Source organism: Artemia franciscana, chromosome 12 (assembly GCF_032884065.1).
Source record: "Artemia franciscana chromosome 12, ASM3288406v1, whole genome shotgun sequence".
Taxonomy (NCBI): Eukaryota; Metazoa; Arthropoda; class Branchiopoda; order Anostraca; family Artemiidae; genus Artemia; species Artemia franciscana.
The window spans coordinates 32,623,332-32,643,861 of NC_088874.1; the positions used below are offsets into that span (position 1 = coordinate 32,623,332).

At 34.5% G+C, this 20,530-nt stretch overlaps 1 protein-coding gene across 2 annotated transcripts in view; it reads left to right on the forward strand.

The window, feature by feature from the left end:
* Window positions 1-2,640: 2,640 nt before the first annotated feature.
* Window positions 2,641-20,530, forward strand: part of LOC136034006 (protein grainyhead-like) — a 36,874-nt gene continuing 18,984 nt past the window's right edge. For both annotated transcript variants that reach the window (XM_065715049.1, XM_065715050.1), the window contains exons 1-2: window positions 2,641-2,741; window positions 10,554-10,652. The gene's annotated coding sequence lies outside the window, so the exon portion shown is untranslated. The remainder of the gene's footprint in view (window positions 2,742-10,553; window positions 10,653-20,530) is intronic.

The window sequence follows — 20,530 nt, forward strand, 5'->3', positions numbered from 1 at the left end:
CTAGTAAAATGAGGGATGGAGCATATTGCTGTTGGTACTCTAGCAAATACCACTGAGAAAGACTTTAAAATACGAAGTCTATATCCCCATCGTAAATCCCTGGCTGCATTTGCAGATGCATATCAATCAAAATATAGAGAGGGGAAAAATATAGATATAACAGTAATAATAATAATATTCATTACTCACAAACATACAAAAGTATAAACAGTTAAGTACAGAGAAAAAAATTAATAAACAAAGCAAAACAAAAATAAATGTAACTCAACAATAGCAAGCACATCAAAGCTAATATAGCAAAGAAAAACAGTATAATAAAATAGACTAACAGATAAGTAGACCAGACGAAGTAAAGCTGCATTGATAACTATAAATATTTACAAACACAGTATAGACCGCCGCTCATGTTTCGCATTCATCATTATCATCATTTATTTTTAACCCACAAAGATAACACTATGGAGTTTTAACAAACGACCAAAAAACTAAACACTTATCCTACATAATACATAAATAACAAGAGAAAATGTAACTAAACTAGAAAGATAACTTATATGAAGAAGAATATTGTGGATATAATGTATAATTCTTGCAGTGACAGAGGTCTTTCGGTAGTTACTGAAGGGCCCCAAGGATATTTGACTCCCTTTCATGATGATAATGAACCAAGTCACCCGTTTGTGTCATTTTTTCTGCTTTTACCAGAAACATATCTTCGATTACTTATCATAACAAGTTGGTTATGTAATTGTTTACATGCCTTAATACAGTTATAATATGAAGTAGTATGGGTTCTCATGCTTGCTTAGTTTAAATCCAAATAAGAGCTATTTCAAGAAATCAGAGTAAAGGCGTTGTTTTAATGCTGGATACTTTGTGATCCGTCTCTTCTTTCTTATTGGGTGGAAATTTGAAACGTGTTTTTTTTTTTTTTTTTAACTAAATATGTTTTTATTCAATAAGCTGGGTTATAAATTCATAATCTCCGTTCCAGTCAGTGTTGCGAGATGCCTAAGATAAGCAAGTATATCCATAAAATCGAAAATGAACAAAGGGTACTATTTTGAGTGAAAATGCCAATTTGTCACTAATGAATTTTAGTCACATAAGGAGCTTAAATTTCAACAGTCAGACTTTCTGGAATTGAAATGTACAAAAGTGTTGGTTGTGTGTCCACGGCTCCTCCTGTTTATAACTATGACAGCATTGGCGCAATTCATCGAAGTCTTGGGAGAGGGTGAAGTTTGAGCCATGTGGGCTTCAGTGGCAGTTCTGACCTATTGTGCCAGGAAAAAAAAAATCTTCATTAGCCCCCCCCCCCCCTCCCTGTCTGCCAAAAATTTCTATGCCAAATTTTACATTTTTTTTGGTTTATTTATATTTGACTTTTCTTACTTTATATGGGAAAAGATGTAGGGAAAATGAAAATATTCGAAATTCTGTGCTCCTAAAAATCTCAGGTTTGTACTAAAACCCAAAATATCAAAATCTCCATACACTTCGCCTATTTTTGCGTCCCCTTCCCCGATACATTTATACCAACATTATACTTGCTGCGTGGGGCGGGTTTTATTGGTTTTTCTTTTTTTTTACCATTTCGTAATTGAATTTGAAATTGAGATAGAATATCTCGAGTTTTAAAGGAAGTTACCATTTAGCGATAAAAGGCGAGAATTGATAATTAAACCTTTAAAGTTAGTTGTCTCGTGAAATGTACCCATAAAAGTTGATGTAAGCCCTTTACGATGGTAATAAGGTTGAAGCAAAAAAGTGAATGTGTGGTATTTTACCACAGGGATAATCAAGACTTGAAACTTGTTTGTAATTGGATCTTGAAAAACTTTATGACAGTGAAGATATTTAATTTTTACGATCGCTAATCCGATAGTTTGAAGATAAAGGATTTTTCTCGTATTACATGCGCAAATCTCTTGCAATGTCCTTGAATGAATATTAAAACGGGACTTAACTTATTGATTTATTCTACTAACTCGTGGGTTTGCTACAAACCGCCAATTTATATATATATATATATATATATATATATATATATATATATATATATATATATATATATATATATATATATATATATATATATATATATATATATATATATATATATATATATATATATATATATATATATATATATATATATATATATATATATATATATATATATATATATATATATATATATATATATATATATATATATATATATATATCATGGTTACAGTGGTAGCTGCCACCTAGTAAAAGAAGAACCACGGCCCATGGTAACAAAAAAAAAAACGCATTCTTCGAAAACAAATTCTGCGAATATAATATTAAATAAGTATTAAATAAATAAATTAAATAAGATTCTGATTTGATTAAAATTGTAATTAAATAAGTTAAAATTAAATTAAATAAATTAAATAAGATTCTGAATTAAAATAAGACTGTGAACAAAAGATCAATATGAGGACTTATTCACTGAGATTATACTCACTTAGAGTCTATATATTTCTAGAAAATAGACAGTCTAATGCAAAATAGTTTGATTAACTAAGAAAATTAGTAAAACAAACAAAAGATGTTAAATACATTTCTAATAACGAAGTGAAAAAAATTTCCAGTATACGTGCGTTGTCTGTCTGTATTTTTATTTTTTCATTTTTTTTTTATATCATTTTTAGGTTAATATTGCTGTTCAGTGTTTAAGTACAGACTTCAGCAGTCAAAAAGGAGTGAAGGTAATTATGCTATTTCTATATATTTCAGTGATGCTGTCCGTTAATGTTGCTTTCTTTTTAAGAGGGGGATGAGCAAATCCTTTATTTTTTGGCAAAATATTTCGTTGTTAAATTCTGTTTAATTAGTTGATAAAACGAATAAAGTTTATTTATTAAACTTTTCATTAAGTCTATTCAATATATCAAATGTAAAGAACTTATATTGTTTCTTTTGGTTCAAGTTGCTTTGGCTGTGTCAATTCACGAAGATGTGAAGGGGGGGTGAGCATGTTTCACAAGTTTAGAGGGATAATAATTTTGTTTCTTTTTCGATTTTTTTTTTCAATGAAATTACCAAAAAAAAGTATGCTTTGGAATGACAGTACCAAAAAAGTGTTTTTTCTAAATCTAAGGGGTTGACAAAATATAGGGGGCGTATGCCCCTTCCCTTCCCCCAATTGGTACTGCAAAATGTGTGGGTCTACCGCGTCAGCGAAGCATGTATTGGTTTCATTATTACGCATATTCAATTATCGAAAGCCACTGGTCATTTCAAGTTATATATATATATATATATATATATATATATATATATATATATATATATATATATATATATATATATATATATATATATATATATATATATATATATATATATATATTATCATTCAAATATGTTTATTTTCAAGATTTAGAAAATTCAAGGTGCAAGAATAGGTTTTTAAATTAATGGTAAGAAAAAAAAAGTTGCTAAGACTGGTAATAAGTGAAGCTGTATGCCGGGAGAAGATTGGTGGAACAGCTTCACTTGCCTTGGTAGTGTTATTAGTAAAGGCTCTGGATGCAGTGATGATGTTAGCCTAGGCCTAGGGTGTTTTTTCACTGTTGAAAAAGTTCGGAAGAATAGGAATGTTTCTGCGTGGACGCGAAAGACGGAACAGGATTTATTACATGTTTTCCAGATAAATTTTTATGCGGATTGTTTGGGTATTTTTTCTAGCTGACCGGATTTCAAACCTTAAGGTGTACGAACCAATTTAGTTCAATCCGTTTTCTAGGGATATAATAAGAGAAAGATTGAGATGGCTACAACACGTACAGCGGATGAAGGATGACAGATTACCAAAGATCGTTCTTGTTAGCCAACCATTTAGGGCCAAGCGAAAAGAGGTCGTCCCGAATGGGGTGGGGAGAGGTCGTAAGGAAAGTTTGAGCTTCCGGGAAAGGTTTAAAGATGAAGCTTCCGAATAGGTTGGGAGAGATGAGGAGCGTGCAAAGCTGTGTTGGTCTAAGGCGGCTTGGTGATGCAATGAGTTATTAGTAGTAGTGTGGTAATATGTTCTTCAGATTCCGCAAGCGAAACATTAACATGGTAGAGAAAATAATAGTGTCGCTGAGTGGGTGTGCCTGTCAGCCACTGTTGCTTAGCCACTTACCTACTTAACCTAAATAGCCACTACAACCACTTTGCAGGCCTAAAAACAAACAGTTTTTTAGTCACAACATTTTTTTTTTACACGTGAATTCTGTTTATCTGTGACATTGCCATATTTAAAAGTGGTATGTATTTTATTTTTACCAGTGAATTTTTACCAGTTCATAAATAGAAAGCTTTATTTTTTGTTCTTTTTATATTTATTATCATTATTTGTATTCATATTATTATTTTTTACTGTTATTAGGTTGTGGCGGCCCTCAAGAAGTGAAGTTAGGTTAATCCTAATGAAATATACCAAAATATGACTTAGAAACAAATTTGGGCTATATATTTGCACATTAGAGGGGTGGGGCTAAAATATAGCTGGTCTGCACGCAAAATGTGTTGGCCACAATTATTCTGCATATTATGAAGTGAGAATTATTTTCCAACTTCACACTGTCGTGATACTTTACCCCCACCCTTCATAATGTACAAATATATAACCCAAATTATATATTTCCTATCTATTCTGTCATTTGTCTTTGCGTTGTCTCACGCTAAACTATAAGAAACGTGCGAAAGAAATTGAATGTCGGCGCTATAACAGATCACTACCATTTATTATTATATATTTTGGATGTATATTTAAGAATGAGAGCCATTAACGTATTTTTACCAGGTCATAAACAGGAAGCTTTTAATTACCATTTGTATTATATTCATTTATTATTATTATTTATCAATTATAATATTAGTTATATTTACTATTTTATGGTCGGAGGAACAGCTTTTTCAGAATATATATTTAGGAGACGTTGTAGTGAAATCCCATATCGATATCTAAGTCATTTTGACCTAAAGGATGTATCTGATATTCTTACATTTTATGTATAATTACCATAATAGTTCGCTAAACTGCTCACACTCTGACCCTCCTGAACTACACTTTCGCGCTGATCCCCCCCCCCTATGATGGTAGCTAAGCCCTGCTAATCTTCCTTCTGAAGGCAGCTTGCCAAAAAAAAGTAGTTTTCTCAGAAATATGAAAAATGTCTGATATGACCTTTGAGCGTGATAGCAACAATGCATCAATATCCCCGTTATAAGCAAAGTTTGAGGTTACAATGAATTGACTGTTGCTGATCTACTTTGCTCTGTTGATCCTCCCTTTGAAGGTAGGTTTGTAAATATTATTTGGCTATTATATTAGAAGTATAAAAATGTCTGATACGACATTTTGGCATGACAGTGATGGTATGCTTGTCATGATTGTCTTTGTTCAATATTTAAGTTATTTCAAATCAGGGACAGTTGAAGATAATGTCAATTTTTATTTCACACATGTTTTCAATTCTACGCGCTAGAAATTGAGATATCCTATCCGATTAGGTATTCTTAGAGGTAGAAGATACGCCTTGAGAATTCCTGATTAGGCTGAACTGTTATCGAGATCTTAATTAATTAATCTAACAGTTTCTTTAAGCTTTGAGTGTTTTACATGACATTTGACGTCACCTGTATTATCCAAGTCGTGGTTCTTATGTAAGAAAACAGAAACAGTAGGAAGGGCCGTATCAAGGGGGGGGGGTGGTCCGAAAAAAATTCTGACTAGTAAAAACATAGCAAAAATGTTTATAAACAAATTTTTGATATCTTTCTATATAATCTTCTCCCGGAAAAATACCCCGCAAACAAAATCATTGATGCGTCCTTGACAGTAGGGGATTTTCTCAACTTCAGGAGACAGGGAAACTTTTCTCTTGTGTAGGAGGAGAGGTTTCAAACTTCATCATCGCCAAAGCTTGCTCATCACCAAAACTTTTCTGAATGCAGCTTTGAGTTTGTATGAACTGCTCATGATTAACGCAGAAGCTGCAGTTATTTTATTCTGCCTGTGTAAACCAGGCCCATAGATATGACTTTAGAAGGAAGGGTGAAGGAGACAGATTTTTGATCCCTTTCTATATAATCTCCTCCCGAAAAAATACCCCACAAACAAAACCATTGATGCGTCCTTGACAGTAGGGTATTTTCTTGACTTCAGAAGACGGGGTAAAAGCTGCAGATATTTGGGTAGCTGTTTGGATATCGGGTAGGTATTTGGGTAGAATATTTTTGTGACTTTTGATTACAAATTTATTACCGTATAAAAGGTTTGCATACAAAAGACAATTTTTTTTGTGAGATGATTATAATCTTCTAAATTAGCTGTAAATCTTAGCAATAGCCAAACAATTCAGAAGTTGTTTTGGGGCTTCACATATTGGCATAGTTTGTAACTGTTAGACTATTTAACGGGTTTATTAGTTTTTAATTATCGAAGTCAAGCCTTAAAAGAATTATTTTTCACTTGTAAGACTCGATATGGTATAATATATGCATGTAACATGTATCGTATGCAACATATATGGTAACATACGCAGGAACGGATGCAGGGGAAGTATTTGGACGCTTCAAGATCTCAAAATTTATGCAATTTCCCTATTATTTCTTATGTCGCCCTAATTCGCTTTTTTCAGTTTGTCCCTCTGTGATACGTTAGCCCCCTCTTGAAGAAATTTATGCTTAGATGCCTGAACGTGCTGATAGATAGTTATGCAGTCCAAGGATTCTTGAATAAATTTTGCATTAATTCAGGCTTATATTCTCGGAATAAGCTGTTCATAATTCAGTTGTTCTAAAATAAACTGTTCATGACCAAAACTTTTCTCATGGGTAAGGGGAGGGGTTTCAAACCTCAACGTCATCATCATCACGCTCATCACCAAAACTTTTCTAAACACAGTCATGACGTATAAACTGCTCGTCACCGAAACTTTTCTCAATGCAACTGAGAGTTTGTATAAACTGCTCGTGATTAACGCAGAAGCTGCAATTATTTTATTCTGACTATGTCCATGGCCCATAGATAGATGACTAGGCCCATTGATATTACTATAGAAGAGTGGAGGAGGCAAATTTTTCAGAATAACAATATTCGGTACTTATCATTCCGGTACTTAATATTCGGTACTTATGTGCCAGTACACAAACTTGAGAATGTGGAACCAGGTACTTGACTGAAACAACTCAGACGCTTGGGAGATAAAAAAAAAGTAAAAAGGTAAAGGATGCGGCACTAGACCCTTAAGGTTCGAACCGGCGGTGCTGATCTCCGTCTCAAGGCCCATCAGCCAGGAAGTGCAATGGGAGGATGGGGGAAGTGCTTCTGAGATAGATAGGATATATTTAATTTTTGCTGTATATTTCCATATCGGGGAGGAGGGGCTAAGTATAGCGGGGCTGCATGCAAAATTAACCTAACCTAACCAAAATACCAACTAAATATTTATTAAAATACAGCTACAACGTAGTTTTCCACTGAGAAGAAGCCAATTGTCTCGGTATACAAACAACAATAAACTGGTTAGTGTCTGATTTTACAGATCCAAATTCTTGAGTGTGTACTGGCTAACAGATAAGTACTCAATATTAAGACGGTTGTATGAAAAACTTAAGACAAATTAGAAGGATTAAAGGACTCTGGAAACTGATCCTCCTCCCTCTTGGCATACCTACCTTATTATTTAAAATTTTGTCATAAAGGGAAACTTAAGGTTACATATAAATGAATAGCAAATATCCAACCCAGTGAGAGGGAAGGACATGCCTTAAAATGGTCATTGGATCTTTTCTTTCTTTCATAAAAACATCTTTAACTGCTTTCCGCGTCAAAAAGACCCAAATTTATAACCCTCCCATAATCGTAAATTTGTACCCATGAATTACTCCTACTTCTTCTCTTATGTCGTATTATGGGACTGCGCAGTTTCATTCATCCTCATTTTTTGGTTACGTAGTGGGCTGAAAAGGTCAGTTTTAGGTGGATTGTAATATACCGTTGAATTTGCGAATTTGTGAATTTGCGACATTGTCAAAAAAGAAATTGAAAGAGATACAATTATATAGATGGGCGGATACAGAATTATTTTATGGGGAGGGCAGCGATAAAACTTGGGTCTCCCATTAGTATTTTTCTGCCCTTTGGTTCCATAATTAATGCAATTTCCGAGCTCTTTTTTTTAGGGGGGGGGGTTCATGTGTCCCTAAAATCAGCCCTGTATCTGCCCCTAGTTTAACTCTGATAATTCTGGGAAAACTAGAATTTTGTTTTACTTCTTTAAACCAAGGAAACTGTATCGATTGGTCTAATCCGTTTTCTCTAGGTTGTTTAGTTCTTGAGATATCTGAAGTTTCTAGTTTGAAAAAAAGTCATAAATCAGGGCTTTCGATACCAAATCTTAAATAGCTGAAAAAAAAAAACCTTTCTGTTACCAACTAGTTGATTCATAATAAAATCAGAAAAAACACATTTTTATTCTTCTGCTCTCCAATAAAATTTGGGTTGTTTAACGTTTTGTATTTTGGATGGCCATTATCTTTTTTTGTCTTTTTTAATGATGGAAGATTACTAATAAGGTTATGTATAGTAATTAAAAGCAAAAATAACTATTTGTTAAGATTTATAGCTCCTCTCTTTAATTTCAGAACAATTTCATTCCTTTTGACATTAATGTACAAATTTTAGATTTGTTGGATTGAAATTGCAAATCAAGCTTTCTATATTGATTACAAATTATAATTAATAAATTATGTTTTTTTCTGTATATATATATATATATATATATATATATATATATATATATATATATATATAGTGATATGTAACTATTTTAGTGATATATATTTGTATATATTTTAACAAGGGATTACAACAGTTCAAAAACATTACAAAAGAAAACCAAAAGTTTGAAGTTTAGTAGAAAGTGTTGTTAGAAAAACATCATTACCGAATGTCGTTTCTTATAAGTATAGGCAATGTCTTTTCAGACATGAAAAAAAGTTTTAAAAATGTTTAAGTTCAGTTCAGAATCGCTAAAGTATTATGTAAACTACAAAAATAGTTACGGTACCTGAGCAGTAGTTTAAATGTTTTAATTCAAACTACAAAAACACCTGAAAATGGTTAAACTAGTTTGTTTATTTTGTTAGATAAGATCAACTCGCTACGTGATTAAGCTTACTGGTTTGAACGCAACCAGTTATATAATGTCAGTAGGAAGGCCCAAAAAACGAAAATTTGCAATTTTTACAAATGATGATTCTCTATTTGGACAAGGGATTACAACAATTCAAAAACCTCAAAAAAGAAAACCAAAAGTTCGAAGCCTAGTACATATCGGTGTTAGAAATCGGACTAGCTTCAATAATCAAATATTTTTATTAACTTCAGTATGAAATTGCATTAAATTGTGTAAAAAGCAAAAAACGGTAATCGCAAAACTGTTTGTATATATTTTAACAAGGGATTACAACAATTCAAAAACCTTAAAAAAGAAATTTTGAACGCAACCAGTTATATAATGACAGTGGAAGGCCCAAGAAATGAAAATTTGCAATTATTAAAAATGATGATTCTCTATCGTTGCTATGAATCGTTGTTAGAAATCGAACTTACTTTAATAATCAAATATCTTTGAAAGACTTCAATATGAAAATACAGTAAATTATCTCAAAATGTCTGCGGTTAGAAGACAAGCGACAATGAGAATCCATATGCCGAGTGGTGGGGCCTGGTGGCTTCGCCTGCGGCCTCCTGGAAGATTTGGAAGATATTTTTGTTTTTAATAATACGAAAGACAGTAGTTTTTTTGGTTGAATGTATATTTTGCAATTACCAGTTGTTGAATACTTTGTTTTGCAGCGATTTCGTTTATTTGCATTTTATTACACGGAATAGACCAATAACATGAAGCGTTTGGATGCAACATTCTGCTATGGTCTCTCAGGTTTGGATAAACGTAATACAGGTGCGGCAACTGGAAGGGGGGAGTTCTTCTATATAATTCTGCTCCTACTATTAGTGGGTTTGGGTACAAAAAAATGTTCGAGGAAATCGAGCTAAAACGACGGAGATCTGATCATTTTACTTGAAATGTACACGATTTTTAAGGCCATTGGTTTAATGTTGTTTTAGATTTTTTTTTCTTTTTTCTTTTCTTTTAAGTTCAGTCAAGATAATTTTTTTGAATCTCGTATTTAAAATAGTTGTTTCAAGTTTTTGTCTATCAAAACCTACGAATTGCTTTTTGATCAGTGGCATAGATTGGGGGTGGGTGTTTGCCCCACTGCCCTGACATCTTGGCTACTGTCAAATTAAAATTTTCTGTGGTGAGAATTTTTTTTAGACTAGCCCCCCCCCCTCCTATAGATCTTGAGAAATATCGTTTTCTGGTATTTTATTCGAAAAAAATACCTCCTTTAGGTTTTCATACACTTATTTGCCCCCCCCCCATTTTTGTGAATTGAGGCTACTGCTTGTAATTAATCGTACAATGTTTAATTTTAGACAATATTTTTAATTTTTTCAGGGCTTGCCACTTCACGTTCAGATTGATACCTATGACGAACATAAAGAAGGGCCACCCTGCCATCGTGGCTACTGTCAAATTAAAATTTTCTGTGATAAGGTAATTTTAGTTCTTGTTTCTGTTTGCCACTCATTTAAATGTGATTCGTGGAACAGTTTAAGCCAATATCTACAACTGAGTGGTTGTCCACTCTGCCATACGATGTGTATCTTATGGTTTCGGCGATGCCCTACGTTTTTGTATAAAATACTTTCACCACATATAGTGCGTGCCACATGGTCCACATGATTTTAAAGAATTGGTAACTACTAGTCCAATGATATAATTAAATATGAAGGATGGTGATATCCCAGTTCAGTTGGCAAGGCCGTATCCAGGGGGGTACGGATTTCGACACCCTCCCCCCACGAAACTCTCTGGCTCATAAAAAAAGTAAAAAAAAAATGAATATACATTTTTTAATGCGTATTTTAAAGTTTTTTTATTCCCTCCCTCCCCCGAAAAAATTCTTTTGTAGCCCCCCCCCCAAAAAAAAAAAAATCCTGGGATCAGCCCTCTAGTTAACAAGCTTATGCATTCCATGTTTGCTTTAGACCAAATTTGAATGACTTACTTAAAGTGGGGAGGCGGGCTCTATCCTAATCTTGGTAAGTGTAAAACACCAAAAATGGATTTTTTAAGTAAAAGAGTAGTAAAGTAATCTTTAATTACAACTTTCTGCTCCTGGTCCTGCCCCTTTCCCCTTGACTGCACTGCAAATCACTGGATTATATTCTGGTTTACTTGGAATGTTCTTTGCAGTTGATTATGTTTAGAGCTTCATTCTCTAGTTTTTGAAGGTTCAGATTTTTTCTTGGGAATAGGGAGGATTGACCCGAAATTGGCCTAAAGGTCCCTTCTCTTTTTAAAAATTCTTTGGTCTTGCCTCCCAAGGATAGGACTTTTGTGCGCCTCCGATTCAGAGAGTTTTAACGAACCATGTCCAAAAAAAACGAAAAAATCATTTTTATGTGCCATGATTTCTTTTTTTTCTGAAAGAAGAGTCTTTCTGGCTAGTCTCAGAAGGGAAGAAGAGGAAAACCGACCTCAGAAAGACCGGTGGTGTCAAATAGGGAGAGGGGGCGATGGAGGTGCTGGTCCTCCTCCGCCTTCAATATTTTTTACCTCGTTTTGATTTTGAAAATATCTTTTTTTCGGTAGCTTCAGTGAAAAATAATTTTCAAGGGCATTTTCAACAAAAAAACAACGAAATTACCCCACCTAGGCTTTGTAAAAAACATTTTTACAGCCCCCCCCCTCACTCACGTAAATTAACGCCACTGCTAAAGATTCCTGAAATTAGTGACTAACTTCAATCCCTTACTTTTGGTTATAACTTCAGATACAAGCAAATCATCTTAGGACCAATTTGAAGTGGGGGTAGGATGACTTTTTGGAAAATTATGTATTTTAAACTCACAGTCAACTATGACGGGAAATTGATATTTTAAAGACACTTCAACGCCAGTTGAAATACCAAGATATTTCCCCCACTCCCAGCAACAGCTGACAATAAAAACCCGAATAAAAACACGTGCTGTATAACCGAAAAGAAAATTTAATTATCATTTATACGCCATCATGTAATATAGCCTGTAAAATTATTGCTTATCTGGTAGTAATGACTCAACAATTTAAAGTGGTTTCGGCAATTTATTTTAAAAATGACCAGGCCCATTTGGCGGTATCACGTGACCCTAAGAACACACAAGTATTTCCTTATTTGCCATATCATTTTGATCGATAAAGCTCTTTGTACCGCTTATTTAGGAGCGTTTTGTTAAAATTGCTAACAGGTTAATATTTTTCTTTGACAGTTTTGCTACTAAAGATCTGTTTATTGCAATGGAACGCGTGCGACATCTCACATTAAAAAAAAAGAAACACAAGAATTTACACAACTTTTCGATTACCCTAAATTATAGTGAGGTGCGTGACATAATTCATGATTAGGTAGCTTACGAAATATAGAAATCAATGTCAAAATTTTATATTTCTGCTGAGGAAAATAGTTTGTGACGCATCTAGCAATCAGATATATTTTTTGGACTCTGCATGACCATAGTCGTGGATAGGTGTTACCCCCTGGGGTAGGGAGGGGGTTCACTGAGACACTTTTCTTAATATGCCCCCTTCTCCTATGAGCAGGCATAGGGGCGGCATTATTTCATCTACTTTTTTATAATTTGTTTGTTGGCGCCTCTTCTTTTCTTTCTTATTATTTTGTAACTGTACCTTGTTAAGCTAGTCTATTCTTCTAGAACAAATATATGTTGTATGACATGTCGCTATATGGCTTATAATATAGCTAAAGTGAAGGGGATATGGTAACCCCTCTCCTTGAAAGCTGTTTAAAGTTTCTTCTCACCCAGAATAAATCACCTGGTACCCCCCCCCCCCCCCAAGGGTCAGACTTGACAGAGGATTAAAGTTAACCGGGTCTAGAACTTGAAAAAACTTTTAGGTTTTTACGGGGGATGTGCCTTTAGAATGTGTCTAAGGGTGAAGGCAAGGAATGTTGGTCTTGAAACTTTCGAGCTATAGATTCCAATCACTAAAATTGACTTCGGGTATCGTTCTCAGCATTTCTCCTGTATTTAATTTTGAGCCCTTGTTACTTACATATAGTAATATTTTAAGCGACAAGGAGATACCCCCTCCCCCCTATAACGCGGTTCACTTTGTGTCTAGTTACAATGCACACATAAGAATCTTTCAAGCCAAAGAAAAAGGTCGTCGATATCCAATTCGAGCCATAAAAAGATCATTAAAAATCTATTTTGTGATTCTACCTAAAATTTAACATCTCTCCTCCCCCAAAAAAAAAACAACAACAAAAGAAACCGGCTCTGTTGCTGCAAGTAATTGGATGTTTGCACATCCTCGGCACAAATGTGAGCCATTTAAGCCCTTCCCTTGTGAAAAATTTCAAAAATGGTCTTCGTACTTTTTAATACCACACTTTTCTTGATCTTTACCAAAGTGTATACAGATATTACTTGTGATAAGTAATATCTGTAAAAGGATGGATAAGTAACTTATCCGTCCTTTTTTATAAAAGTGCTATCAACACCCCAAGTGAGGGGAATGGGTGTTGCCTAAGGCTGTATTCGAATGGGGGAGGGGATCTTTACTGATGTTCGCCTTCCAGAATCTTTTGTCTGACCCGTAAAAAAGTAACAAAAAATGCATATTAACAGTTTTTGGGTTTGGGGGGGGGGTTAAAGTTTTTTGTAGTCCCTCCCCCAAAAAAATCCTTGATGTGGATTCGGTGTTGCACTCCCTCATTATCTTACTGTATTTTCGTATAATTCTTCTGTTTTTTTGCTTTTTCTAACTCCGCACCCCTCTCTAATATAAATTCCTGTATACGTGACTATGCAAGAATCACTTCCATAAAACCTAGGTATATCTATGTCGCTTAACTTTCTACTACTCTATGCATACTAAGCAGTCATCAACCAATTAATTTCTGCTTAGTTGTGATCTCGAATTCATTGTTTTTTGTCATTTAAATTTATCCATTAGTCAAATATAGTGACTACGGGCAAATATAAAGAAAGGGTGTAATTGAGATCCACTGATAGTACCTTGTTAAAGGGAAACTCCTGTTGTATGTTCTTCTTTAATGACTTTATAATTAAAACGACTTTTAAAGTTTTTATTTCACTCTTTTTATGTTTTTAACTATCTATCCAACCGTCTTGATTTATGGCTTATATTGTTAAAAACAAACTGAGGTGAATAAAATAAATGGCCGAATAAATCATGGCTGTTTTAAGCCCTTATGGTAATTAATATCGCTTTTTTACAGCGAGTCATCCAGTGGTATTGTTTTTCAGTTAAATTGAAAGATGTTTATGTAGCCAAGGGTCCGTTTCACGTGCTTATCGAGTTTGAAATATGATTAGGACCATATCAAGGAATATTTGGGACACAAACAAAATTGTCGGGAAGGGAACTACAAAAAAAAGATTACTGATTATCAAAATTTTATGTAAAAAAAAAGTTTATTTACATGTATTTATGTTACTTTTGTACGGATTGGGCCGAAATTTTGACGAAGGGGTTCAGGGTCATATTCACGCGGGAAGGGGTTTACAAAAGGATTTTTCGGGGAATTTTGCAAATATACTTCAACGCAAATAATCTGTTTATATTCATTTTTGTTACGTTTTTACGAGTCAGAGAAACATTTCGGGGGGGGGGGGGTCATGCCGGCGGGGTGCCTAGAGTGGAGAGACGGGATGAAGCTTGGTGGGTAGAATAAGCAAATATCGTAGATACGTGATTGAAGTAACCGTACTGGATCCACTCTCTTTAGGGGAGTTAGGGGGTGGTTCAGTGCTTTGGCGAGTTAGGTGCTTGCTAGGACGATGAAAATTGGTAGGCGTTTCAGGGAGCTGCACAAATTGACATGATATAGTCGTTTTCCCCGATTCGACCATCTGGGGGGGGGGAGTGGCTGAAGGGAGAGGAAAAATTAGAAAAAATGAGGTGTTTTTAACTTACGAATGGGTGATCGGATCTTAATGAATTTTAATGAATTTAATGAACTTAAGAAGGACCTCGTGACTCAGAGCTCTAATTTTAAATCCCGACCGGCATTAAGCCTCTGATTTTTCTTTTAAATCAATCTATTGATTCTTAGAATTTTGTTAGAGCTCATAACATATGAGCTCTTGGCTCTTGGCTCTTCCGGCCTCGTCACAAGTGCCATATGAGCTCTTAGCTCTTGCTATTTTTAAACGATTTCAGATTCTTCAGTAAGAAAAACTCAAAAGTGGTAAACATAAAATTGTCCGTGTATTTTTTAGATTAAAAATACGGTGAAAATACTCAAGAATCATGCAAAAATGAGAAATTGTTTCAACCCTCTAATAAAAATTGTAATTAATGTCTTGAACCGATATATTTAAATCTAGCGAATTGTTCGAAAAACATCTTTTACTTTTGGTAAAAATTACAAATAAGCTTGTCGTAATATTGTGAGTTTCAGAGGGAGTATAAATCTTCAATTATAGTGTAATAAAAATTCGAATCAGAATGATTTAAACCCTATATTTGTCTTTTTTTTTTTTTAAAGAGAATTACTTTAAGACTATTTGGATGGCTCATATGTTTTTTCTTAAACTATACTATGCAATGAAATTGATCATCGTGTTTGTGCTACATAGAATTTTGAGTTTTGCTTGGATTGAACATCGGTAGAATTTTGCTTGGATTCGATTAGACTTCTCGCTAAGTCTTGCATGGGTACATTTTCACTGATTTTAATTTTCTTTGGATTAAATTTCTACTGGTAAAGTTGGGTACAGGAGGGGGTTGAATAATACCGTGAAGTCCCTTTGGAACCGCGAACTCCCTTTGCACTATTCTCTCATTCGGCTTCCCCCGTGCAGGCACAAATTCACTATGAACTTTTTTAGGGGAGAGGGGGGGTACTTGAAAGGATGTAGACACATTGAATTACTTGGAATAACTTACTAATATTAAACAGTTGTCCTTAACGGCCAACCGTCTAGGGCTAAACGGAAAGCGGGCCCTCCGAGATTGGGATGGGAGGATCTCATAAAGAAAGATTTAAGAAAAATCGGAGCCTCCTGGGAGGGTGTAAAAAGGGAAGCTTTGAATAGATTGGGATAGAAGAGGAGCGTACGTAGCGGTGTTGCCCTCAGGTCCGCTTGGTGACGAGGTGAGTTGTTAGTAGTAGTAGTAGTAGTAGTGGTTGAAGTAGTAGTAGTAGTAGTATTGGATAGTAATACTATGTTTTATAATTTTGATTAATTGCCAGCAATAAAATGACAATTACCAATACGAATATAATAAAAAAGAAGAAGCCTATAAGGAAGTACGTTTTGGTGGGAGATACCACCCTCTGTTGGATTAATGTATGTCCCCTAAAACCAAAACAAGGTTGTCAGTTAATCGTTTTCCCCTTCGATTTTTCTGTTTTGTTTAGATAATTAAGAGAATAGAAAACAGCTATAAAATTTGGTCATATTGTTATTTGTCTATGTTATTTCCTATCTAAAAATCATAAAAACTCATCACATACAGTCATAAATTATATATTATAAGCTAATAAATTTCAAAACAGAAATGCGAAAAGATGATATTCCAAGAAGATTAATGCTGTGTAAGATTCCACAAATGGCAATAAAGTTTTACATTAATTTATTCATGAAAATTTCAAAACCTTTGTTTTTCTTAGAGTCTGAGTGAATTGAATTAGACATTTAGTACTTATGATACTGTTCCGCCAGTAAGAGTTATGGAACCTATCAGATATATCTTTTTTAATTTTTTCTTTTTCATTATACTATTATGCAGATATGAGGATGTTCCATATTTTTCTAAGAATTTTATGGCCTTAAACTACACAGGTTTCAAATCTTAAATTAATTAACATTGCACGAGCATTTGTTTGTGTCGATGACTCCCTCCACACTTGTCATAAATGACAAGTTGTGTGAAACTTGTCAAAAGGAGCTCTTTTCATGTTGTGTGATGGTCTAGAGTCATACACTCTGTCATAAACTCCTACCTCCATCCTTGGATGGGAAAGCTTGCCTGTCTGTCCTCATATTGATGCTGAAGTAGACTTTCCATGAGCTTGCTTGACTAGAATGGGGACTGCAAACATGGTTTCAGGGTGAAATTGAAGAGTTGCATCCCCTCAAAAAAATAATAGCCTAGTAAACGACACAGCTGTGCACTGAATTTAATAGTTTCCCTGTTAGTACAGGACCTAAGCTTTGACGGAATATGGCTGATGTTTTAGTGAGAGGGTACCATATTACTACTTTTACTTCTTTGTGAGTGGTGAGACGGTACACTTTGGAGGGAATGCCGTGCTGATTACATCTTTGCCTAATAAGGGGTGGGTTGAAGGCGTGGCTGGGAACTCTCTTGCTCCTTTGTGTAATGTCATCTACGACTTTCCTATAAACTCCTTTAATTCTCTTTTATTCAGCTGTACTGGGGAATTTGCACCTCTCCTCCGTGACTAGTCCTAGTGTAGATGTCTGGCTGAAAAACTCTGAACTGTTTGCGCAACTGCTGTCATTTTCAAAATCTTATATTTCAGTTATCTTTCCGATTATCTTATATTTCAGTTATCTTTCAGTCAGCTTTCCGCTTGAAGTCTGTTTTAACGATACTTGCGAAGCATTTTTTTTTTATTATTTTTTTTTTCAATCGACATTCCCCCTACAATGGGGATTTGTAGTGCCAGACTGGATTGGGACTTGTGTGTAGATGGCGGCTACACACGTAGGGTGTACATTGTGACTGAAAAATGATTCTTAAAAATTTCCCTACATTCATAATATGTAGTTTTTTTTTTTTTTTTTTTTTTTTTTTTTTTTTTTTTTTTTTTTTTTTTTTTTTTTTTTTTTTTATAATACCCCGCCCTTGAAATATATTAATTAGATCCTTTAGGCAGAGCTAGGCAAACATAGTTTTTATCCAAAACAAAAAAAAAACTTCATACTATCGCACGAAAGCAAAAATGAGGCCTTTCTCTATCCACTAGGTTTTTAATTTTTTTTAGTTTTTGGGAGAGCGGAGGGGGGGGGGTAATGATCGCAGGTAGTGTTTTTGTGTTGATGCTTTTTTATGTTTATTCTGGTGTCTTGAGGTCGAGTAAATCGATCTTTTTTCGTCTTTTGTCTCCTTCTTTTGTCCTTATTTCAATTGACTTACTTTTATTAGGTACCTAAAAGGCTATAGCTTCTGGACATAGTATGTGCTTTAAAAAAAAAAATTCAATTACTATTATTATAGGATTTGAAGCTTATCGGTCTCCGTTCAAGGATGTAAAAGACTGTAAGAATTGCAGCAGTTGGGACCGATAAAGATCTTCTAGAGAAATCTTACTTATTTAACAACATTGCGAAATATTAGCAAGTTTGAGCATGTAGTAAAATAGCAAATTTTTCATTGAATTTCTAATTTGTTGCAATAACACTGAACTAGTCTCGAGATTTAGAATTAATGAGCGGTCAGAAATAGCTAACATTAAAATAGGCAACCCAATGCAAATCCAAAAGTATTCTCTCAATCAATAACCCTTCAGATTTTGTCCCGACTTTAGTACACGCTCCGATTTGGTGGACACACAACTCAAGCACCATAACGCGACAGCGAAACAACTCAACCACCTTCAGCCCAACTACAACATAACTCAACCACCTTAAATTAAACCACCAAATAACTCAAGCATCCTGAATTCAACTATCATCTAACTCAACTAGTTTAAATTCAACCACAAAACAACTCAACTACTGCAACCCTGGATTTTTGGCCACGGGAGGCCAAGACAACTACGTACACTCTTCCTCTATCCCGATCTATTCAAAGCCGCTTTACCTTCTCCAAAGAGGTTCTAATTACCTTTAAATCCTTCCTTACGACAGTTCCCCATCCCCTCGGGGACAGCCTGCTTTTCGTTCAGTCCTAGCGGAATGACCGAAGAGGACGATCTTGTACAATCTGTCATCCTTCATCCACAAAGCCTGTCCTAGCCATCTCAGTAGCCTTTCTCTCATTATAGGCCTAACACATGGGGTAGAACTAATTTTTTCGTACGATTGTTTTAATATAAGGTCAATCAAACAGATTCTACTCCTTCTTCCGAAGTGTCCACGTTTTTAAACCATGCTTGATCACTGTCATAACTGTAGCTTCCAATATTCTAACCTTGGTTCTTAGACTTATCTTTCCACTGTTCCAAAGTTTTTTCAACTGTGCCTTGGCTATTCTACTTTTTACGTGTTCATATATATATATATACTAGCTGTTGGGGTGGCGCTTCGCGCCACCCCAACACCTAGTTGGTGGGGGCGCTTCGCGCCCCCCCCAAGCCCCCCCGCGCGCGTAAGTCGTTACGCGCCATAATAGTTACGCGCCATTGTAGTTGTGTCCCTATGTCCCACCTGTGAATATAGATATATATATATATATATGGTTTTAACTACGTAAAACTTGCGAATATACAACATTCTTTGCTGTCCCATTGTCTTTGCATATAAATAGATTGTCAGGTTATCCCCCTGTTTCCCCCGGTGTCCCCGTTGTAGTTGTGTCCCTGTGTCCCGGTCGTCATTTATATTCCCTGTGTCCCGGGTCCCGGTCATCATTTGTATCCCGGTGTCCCGGTCTGTATATACATTCGTTTTTTAGTTTTGTTTTTCTCCTTTATTTTTTTCCTTTTTTTTTCTTTTTTAGCTTATTTAGATTTTTAGATTTTTTAGTTTTTTTTATTAGTTTTTAGTTTTTATTTCTTTTTAGTTTTTTTGTCCCGGTCGTCATTTATATCCCCCTGTTTCCCCCGGTGTCCCCGTTGTAGTTGTGTCCCTGTGTCCCGGTCGTTATTTATATTCCCTGTGTCCCGGTCGTCATTTGTATCCCGGTGTACCGGTCTGTATATACATTCGTTTTTTAGTTTTGTTTTTCTCCTTTATTTTTTTCCTTTTTTTTTCTTTTTTAGTTTATTTAGATTTTTAGATTTTTTAGTTTTTTTATTAGTTTTTAGTTTTTTTTTCTTTTTAGTTTTTTTGTAGTTTTTACCTTCTTTTTAGTTTTGTTAATTTTTTTTTTTACTTGTGTCCTGGTCGTCATTTATACTCCCTGTGTCCCGGTGCTTTGTTGATTGCTAATCGAACATTCCTTTTGTCCTGGTCGCTTTCTCTTTGAGTGTCGTCATTTATTTTTTTCTTTTTTAGTTCTTTTAGTTTTTACCTTTTTTAGTTTTTTTTTAGTTTTTAGTTTTTTTAGTTTTTTACCTTTTTTTAGTTTTTTTAGTTTTTTAGCTTTTTTATTTTTTTTATTAGTTTTTAGTTTTTTTGTAGTTTTTGCCTTTTTTTTTAGTTTTTTGTCCTGGTCGCTTTCTCTTTGAGTGTCGTCATTTATTAGTTTTTTCCTTTTTTTTTTTA